The 6,649-nt window shown below is 59.2% G+C and overlaps 1 pseudogene; it reads left to right on the top strand.

Moving 5' to 3' along the window:
- The window catches only part of LOC134427978 (Fc receptor-like protein 4), a 45,054-nt pseudogene extending 40,024 nt beyond the window's left edge, over positions 1-5,030 (top strand).
- Positions 5,031-6,649: the final 1,619 nt, after the last annotated feature.

Below are 6,649 nucleotides of genomic sequence, written 5' to 3' on the forward strand. Positions count from 1 at the left end.
TTTGTGCTGAGTGGCAAAGGTTGCAAAGGGGGGGGTTCAGTCCTGGAGTGGCACATCCAGGGCTCCTGTCGTAGGGGTATCCCGTCCCAGGGGGTGACACATCCTGGCATGGGGGGGCCTGTCCCAGGGGTGGCAATTCCAGAAATGTCCCTGCACATTCCTGGCTGTGTGCCTGTCCCAGGGGTGGCACATCCTGGGGACCCCTGTCAATGCAAGGCTGGGGCACAGCCATGGCCCAGCCCCACTGCACAGGGATGGCCATTGCCCAGCCCTGCTCTGCCCAGCCCCAGGGGGCAGCCAGCACCTGAGGGTCCCCCCTGCCCCCTTGGCTTTGATTCTGGCAGCTTTAGAGCTGCTGCAGAGGTGAGATTTCAGTGGGTGGAAAAAGGCCTGGCTGTGGTTTGCTCAGCCCTGCAAGAAGTACAAAACCCCAAAGAGAGCCCAAGCAATGGCTCTGTGAGGGCCTTTGATGGTTTTCAGAGCAGGGCTGGCTGAAAACTGCCCCTACAAGGGCAGCTCTGGGGGAACCAGTCCAGAAATGCAGCAATCAATCCTTTTTTCTCTCCCCAAGAGACTGAGAGAGCCCAAGAACTACTGCAAAGACAACAACAATTCGGCTCCCTTTGAGTGAAATTGTTGAAGGGGCGCAGCCCAACATCTCCATCCCCCACAGCCTCCTCACCCTTCCCTGCACCTCCTGTTCTCCATTTTTCCTCTTCCCTCAGTCTCCCCAGCTCAGGTGCTCCCCGGGACTGCTGAGCCAGAAACTGGAGGTGAGGGGACCTGGCAAAAAAGTGAGGAAAATAAGGAATAAAGAGAAATAAAAAGACGAAAATCCAGAGCAGGAGAGGGCACAGAAGCAGAGCTACGCAGGACCCTCATGTGATGCCTGCTAAGGAAATGAGCACCCCAAGGGGGGCAGCTCTGGGCCCTGGGTCACCCCAAAATCTGAGGCACCCAGGGAAGGAGCTGAGACCCCTGTTCCCATCCAGCCACTGCCCATCCCTGACACCCCCATTCCCCAGGGAACCTAACCATGGGGCCCCCATTCCTAATGTCCCCTCATCCCTGAGACCCCCATCTCAGTACTGCCATTCCCTAGGATCTCCAAGGCCTAGCACCCCATTCTCAAGGAACCCTCTCCTGTTAATTCTATCCCCTGAAATCCCCCTTCCACCAGGACCTTGATTCTCCCAGAACCCCCCTTCCCATGAGAACCCCTCATTCACTCAGCATCCCCAGACCATGACCCCAAATCCCTGGAGCTGACGCTCCCCTGGGACTCCCAACCCTGAGTCCCCCCAACCTCGGCACCCCCAGACCCATGACTCCACCTCCTCAGGAACCCCATTCCCCTGCACACCCATCCCTGGCTCCCCAAACCCACCTAGCCCTCCCTTCCTGTGAACCCATGTCCCACTTTGTCCCACCTACTCTCATCCCCTTCCTGTGCCCAGCTTGTGGCCACCCTGCCCCCACCAAAGGCCACCTACACGTGGGGACGGATGTGACCTCGCTTCCTTCCCCTTCATCCGAAGAGCCGCCAGCCAGGGGAGCGGTGGCCACAGCAGCGAGTGACAGCCAGTGCACATGGCTGGGGACACGGGATGGCCAGGAAGGTGGCACTGCTCCTGTGGGGTGAGTGCCCTGGGCACGGGCCTGACACCCCAGGGATAGGGAGGGGAGGGGGCACAGGGGGCTGTGGGGTCCCCTGAGGTCCCCAATGCCAGCAGAGTCAGTCCATGTTACCCACAGTGGACCTTGGTGGGACTGGGGATGTAGGGTGGCTTTGGGGACAGGAACAGGGGGCAGAAATTTGGGGATGGGGATGTGGGGACAGGAATGTGGGGACTGGCACCTTTGGACTCAGGGAGCTCTGGGGAGAGTGACAAGGCAATTGGGATACACGGACAGAAGGGGACAAGAACGGTGAGAATGTGGCCATGGGGATGTGGCCATGGGGATGGGATCATGAGCTGGTGGGTGTGACCTGGGCCAGCATGGGCTGTGTCCATAGTGTCCTTGTGCCCAGGGTGTCCACAGAGTCCCCAAGTTCTCCCTCATTCCAGGGTGGTCTTGGTGTCCCCGTTCCCAAGGTGTCTGTGCCACATGTTCCCAAGGTGGCTGTGACAGATGTGTCTCTCTCTGCCTCTCCAAATCTTTTGGAGACCACCCAGACACACTTTCTCAAAAGAACTGCTGTCCATATGGAGACAATTTGGGGACAGCCTCACAACCCATGCTCCTGTGCTGCTGTCTCTGCAGTGCCACCCCCACTGAGCCCTGTCCCTTCTCCCTTCCAGCCCAGACCCTCGGCCTTGCTGGTGAGTCCTCAGGGGATGCCATGACCCCACCTCGCTGTCCCCAGCCCCACACTGGCCCTGGCAGACTGGTGTCCCCTGTCACCTGCAGGTGCCCAGACCACCCAGCTCCTGGTGGATCCCCCCTGGAGGCCGGCAGTGCTGTGGGACCGGGTGACACTGACCTGCCAGGGCTCGGGGACCACCGGTGCCACCACCTGGTACAAGGATGGGCAGCACTGGTGGCAGGAGGGACATGACCGCTTCACTGTCACTGAGAGCGGCACCTACACATGTGACAGACCTGCCACCGGCCGCAGCCCCCCGGTGACAGTCTCAAATGGTGAGGGGGTATCTTTAATAATTTGCGTGGCCCCTGACAAGTCTGGGTCGGCTCCAGTCGGTGGGTGGCCTCACAACCCATGACTCTGAGGAAAAGAGCCTGTCCCCAGGACACCTGGACATCCCAGTGCATCTCAGTTCATCCCAGTGCACCCAGATGTCCCTGGTGCCAGGGGCACCCACCTCGGAGCAGTCTTGAGCCTCTCAGTGAGATGGGACCCTCCGGTCCCACAGATGATCTGGTGCTGCAGGTGCCAGCACAGCCACTGCTGGAGGGGGACATGATGACGCTGCGCTGCCGGAGCTGGTTGAACAACACGGTCACCGAGGTGCGATTTTACCAGGACGAGAAGGATCTGAGGGGGCCTGTCAATGGGACCGAACTGTCCCTGTCCCGTCTGCAGCGGAACCACAGCGGCAGCTACAGCTGCAGGGGCTTGGTGAGGTCCTTTATGTCTCGGTCAGCAGCAGTGACAGTGACAGTGCATGGTGAGCACCCTCACAGCTGGAACTCCCATCTCCTCACATCCCAAAACCCCTTCCCAGTGCACTCAGAGTCACAGTCCTCACCTCTCCTCTCCTGCCCTGAGCTCTTCTCGGTGCTGGTGCTGGAGGGTCCCCCTGAGCCCACCATGGGGTCCCCCCTGAATCTCCGCTGCCTCAGCACCCCCAGCCCCATGCGGCCCCGAGCCCCCCTCCTGCATGTGTTCTACCAGGATGGACAGGTGGTGGGGGGTCCACAGGGGTCCTTACAGCTGCTGGTGCCCACCGTGGGGGTCTCCCACTCGGGGAATTACAGCTGCCAGGTGCGCTCTGAGGGTAGGGCCGCGTGGAAGAGCAGTGCCTGGGTCCACATCACAGTGTGCAGTGAATGCAGGGATGGGCACGGGGAGCACCCACAGCCTGCTTGGGTCCCCTGGTTGAGCATCTCCATGTCCCCCTGACACCTTTCTTGGGTACTTCCATCACTGCCCTTGTCCCTTCGCCCCTCCGTCTTGTGATCCCATCCCCAAAATCCCTCACCACACCCACCCCCCTGTCTCTATCCCCCCACAACGGCTGCCAGCCCCTCCCTATGGCTTCATCCAAGTCTCTGCCCTCGCAGTGCCCGTGGCCAACGCCACCATCACACCCGGTCCCCTGGCACACCAGGTGCGTGCAGGTGACAATGTGACCCTGCACTGTTCAGTGCAGGTGGGCTCAGTCCCTGTCACCTTCACCTGGCTGCACAACGGGCAGGAGGTGGCTCAGGGTCCCCTCCTGGAGCTCAGGGACATTGATGTAGGACATTCGGGCACCTACCAGTGCGTGGCCACCAACCAGCTGGGACAGGACAGGCACCGCGTGTTCCGGGCACTCAGCCCCGAGCAGGCCCTGGAGGTTACACCGTGGGACAAAGGAACACATAGGGACACAGGTGGGTTCACACAGGGTCACCAGGGAGTGCAGGACCCCTGGGGTGATGGGTGACCCTGATGTGTCCCCCTCTGTTTGTTGCAGTGGCCGCAGGGGTCGGTGGGGCCCTTCTGTTCCTGCTCCTGCTCGTGTGTGTCATTGTGGCCTGGCACCGGTGGCACCGTTTGTGTGGGTGACAATGGGGGGACGGGGGTCCCAGGGAGCAGTAGAGGTTCCTAGAGTTGGGTAGCAATAGGGCAGTACCCACAGCCCCAGAACTGTGTCCTTGTCTGGGTGTTCTGAAGGGTTTGGAGATGTGCTGGAGTGTCCTGCAGGGATGTTGTGAGTTCTTTCAGGGGCCTTCTGAGTGTTTGGGGGTCTCTGTCCCTGCTGGTCTTTGGGTTTTGAGGCTGAGTTTGTAAGAGGCACTGGGGAGGTTCATGAGTTCTGGGGGGCTTCAGGGATGCTTGGCGGTCCCGAGGGGTTTCAAGAATTCTGAGAGGGTTCAGGTCCCTGGGACCCCACAGTCATTCCTCCCCTCTTTTGTTTGCAGCTGCCAGGAAGCAGCAGGAAAGGTGAGTGGGAGGCTCAAGCCAAACTCTCCCTTTTCAGCCCAACTCCCAAAACCTCCCATTCCCTCCCACACGTCCCCTTTGTTCCCTCAGTGCTTCTCCGGATGCCCCGGCCCCCCTAGAGGAGGGGGAGGTTATGTACACCCACGTCGTGGTCACCAAGAGGGCAGGGGGTGAGTACAGGGGGGACACACGCAGGGGGGACACGTCACCCACGAGTGTCACCCAACCCAGTACCCACAGCCCGTGTCTCTTGCAGTGTACCCCGTGCCACCACCCTCCAGGATCCCCAGGTGACCTACGCGGAGCTGCAGGGACCCTAGGGGCGACCACGGAAACCTGGTGACATCTACGGGAATGTGCTGTGACACTGGGGTTAACTGGAGGGCACTGGGGGTCAACAAGAGAGAATAAAAGCAACAGCAACAGCAACAAGATTCAGAGTCTGAATTGTCACAGAAGGAACAATTTCCAGGGAAAGCCACCAAAAAGGAACAAACCCTAGACATTTCCCTCAGCACATTTCCTCCACCAGAGGAACCTGGCAGGGCCCTGGACCTTCCTTGCTCTGATGGCCAAAGCAGCCTTCAGGAGGCTCTGGATTCTCTTTTCCCCGGTCCCAAACCCCTCCTCTGCCGCGTTTCCCCCACAATGATGTCACAAAGGCCCAGTGGAGGTTCCAGAGCCTTCCCCTTTTCCAGGGCAGTCATGTTCAGGCCATGGCACAGGGTGGGGTGTCAGAGAGAGGACAAGTTTGATGTCTGGAGACATTTTGGAACAGCTGCGTGTGGCAGGGATGGGTCAGGCCTTGCTTTTGGTGAGGTAGGGCCCCAGCTGTCCATCAGTCTGCCAGCCTGACGTTCTGCTAAAGCCAGCTCCTGAGTGGCTGTGTGACCAGAAGTGCCACCTGGAGAGAGGGCCCTTGTTGGGCCAACTGGCTTAAAAGAAAGAGCATGAGCTGGCCAAGTCCCTGACCTTGTCTCCTCTTGGGGTGTCTGTCCCATCCACACTGGAACCCAGGAGTTGGCAACTCATTTAAATGAGAAATATCTGTCAAAGAAAGTGGGAACGTTGCTGGAAGGGAAAGAAGACCTATGTCTAAATTGTTTTTTAATTTCAAAAATAAAGATTCTTCCAGACAAAAGTGTAGGAAAAGGAATAACAGCTCTTTACTAGGAAACTTATAAAGCAGAACAGAACAAACAACACAAACCCAGAACTTTCTCTCCTGCTAGGCTGTTAGTTTTTGTGGCAGTTATAACCGCGGCCAGCAGGGGGCGCTGAAATGAGCACTCCCGGCCAGCAGGGGGCGCCCCGGTCCAGCTCCATCCCCTCAGGGGCCATGGCGGCCTCAGACGGGAGGGAGGAGGGGAAATCGCTCCTTTTGCAAACTCACGGGCACCAATCGGTCCCGGCACCACCACCGGCAGCGGGCAGAAGCTGCCAAGGCAGCAGGTTGGATCCCAGTGCCCAGTGGCAGTGTAGCAGTGTCCCGGGGCCGGGCACACGCCCTGCGCCACACCCGTGACTGCTCTCCATGATCTCGAATGGAAGGAAGGCCACGGCTTAATCCAGACAGGTCTCAGGTCCACAGCAGCACCTCTGATGGCTTTACACCACAATTCCTGCAAACCTTCAGCTTTTCATTCCCTTTTCCTCCTTCAGCTCTGGCACAGATGCTCTGGGATTGTTTAATTGCCCAAGCATGTTGAGGAAAACTGGTGCTCTGTGCTGACTCTGCCAGGGCTCCTCAGGGGGCTCCAGAGCACGTTTGGAATTCCTGCTCTCCCTGGGACACCGCTGGTCCGGACACAAGCCACAGGGGGAGGAGGAGGAAAGCAGAGTGACAGCCCTGAGGGCTCTGCAGCAGCAGCTGGAGCACAGGGACAGCCCTGACTGGGAGCAGTGCCTTGGGAGGGAAAAATGGGGAAAAACTGGAGCTGTTTGGGCCAATGTCCCTGTGCTGCTCTGCGAGCTGCAGAACCTTAAGGAGGCGTTGTAATTAGGGCCGGGGTTGCTAAAGTTCAGCCATGCACCTAA

Source organism: Melospiza melodia, chromosome 21, assembly GCF_035770615.1.
Source record: "Melospiza melodia melodia isolate bMelMel2 chromosome 21, bMelMel2.pri, whole genome shotgun sequence".
NCBI classification, from domain to species: domain Eukaryota; kingdom Metazoa; phylum Chordata; class Aves; order Passeriformes; family Passerellidae; genus Melospiza; species Melospiza melodia.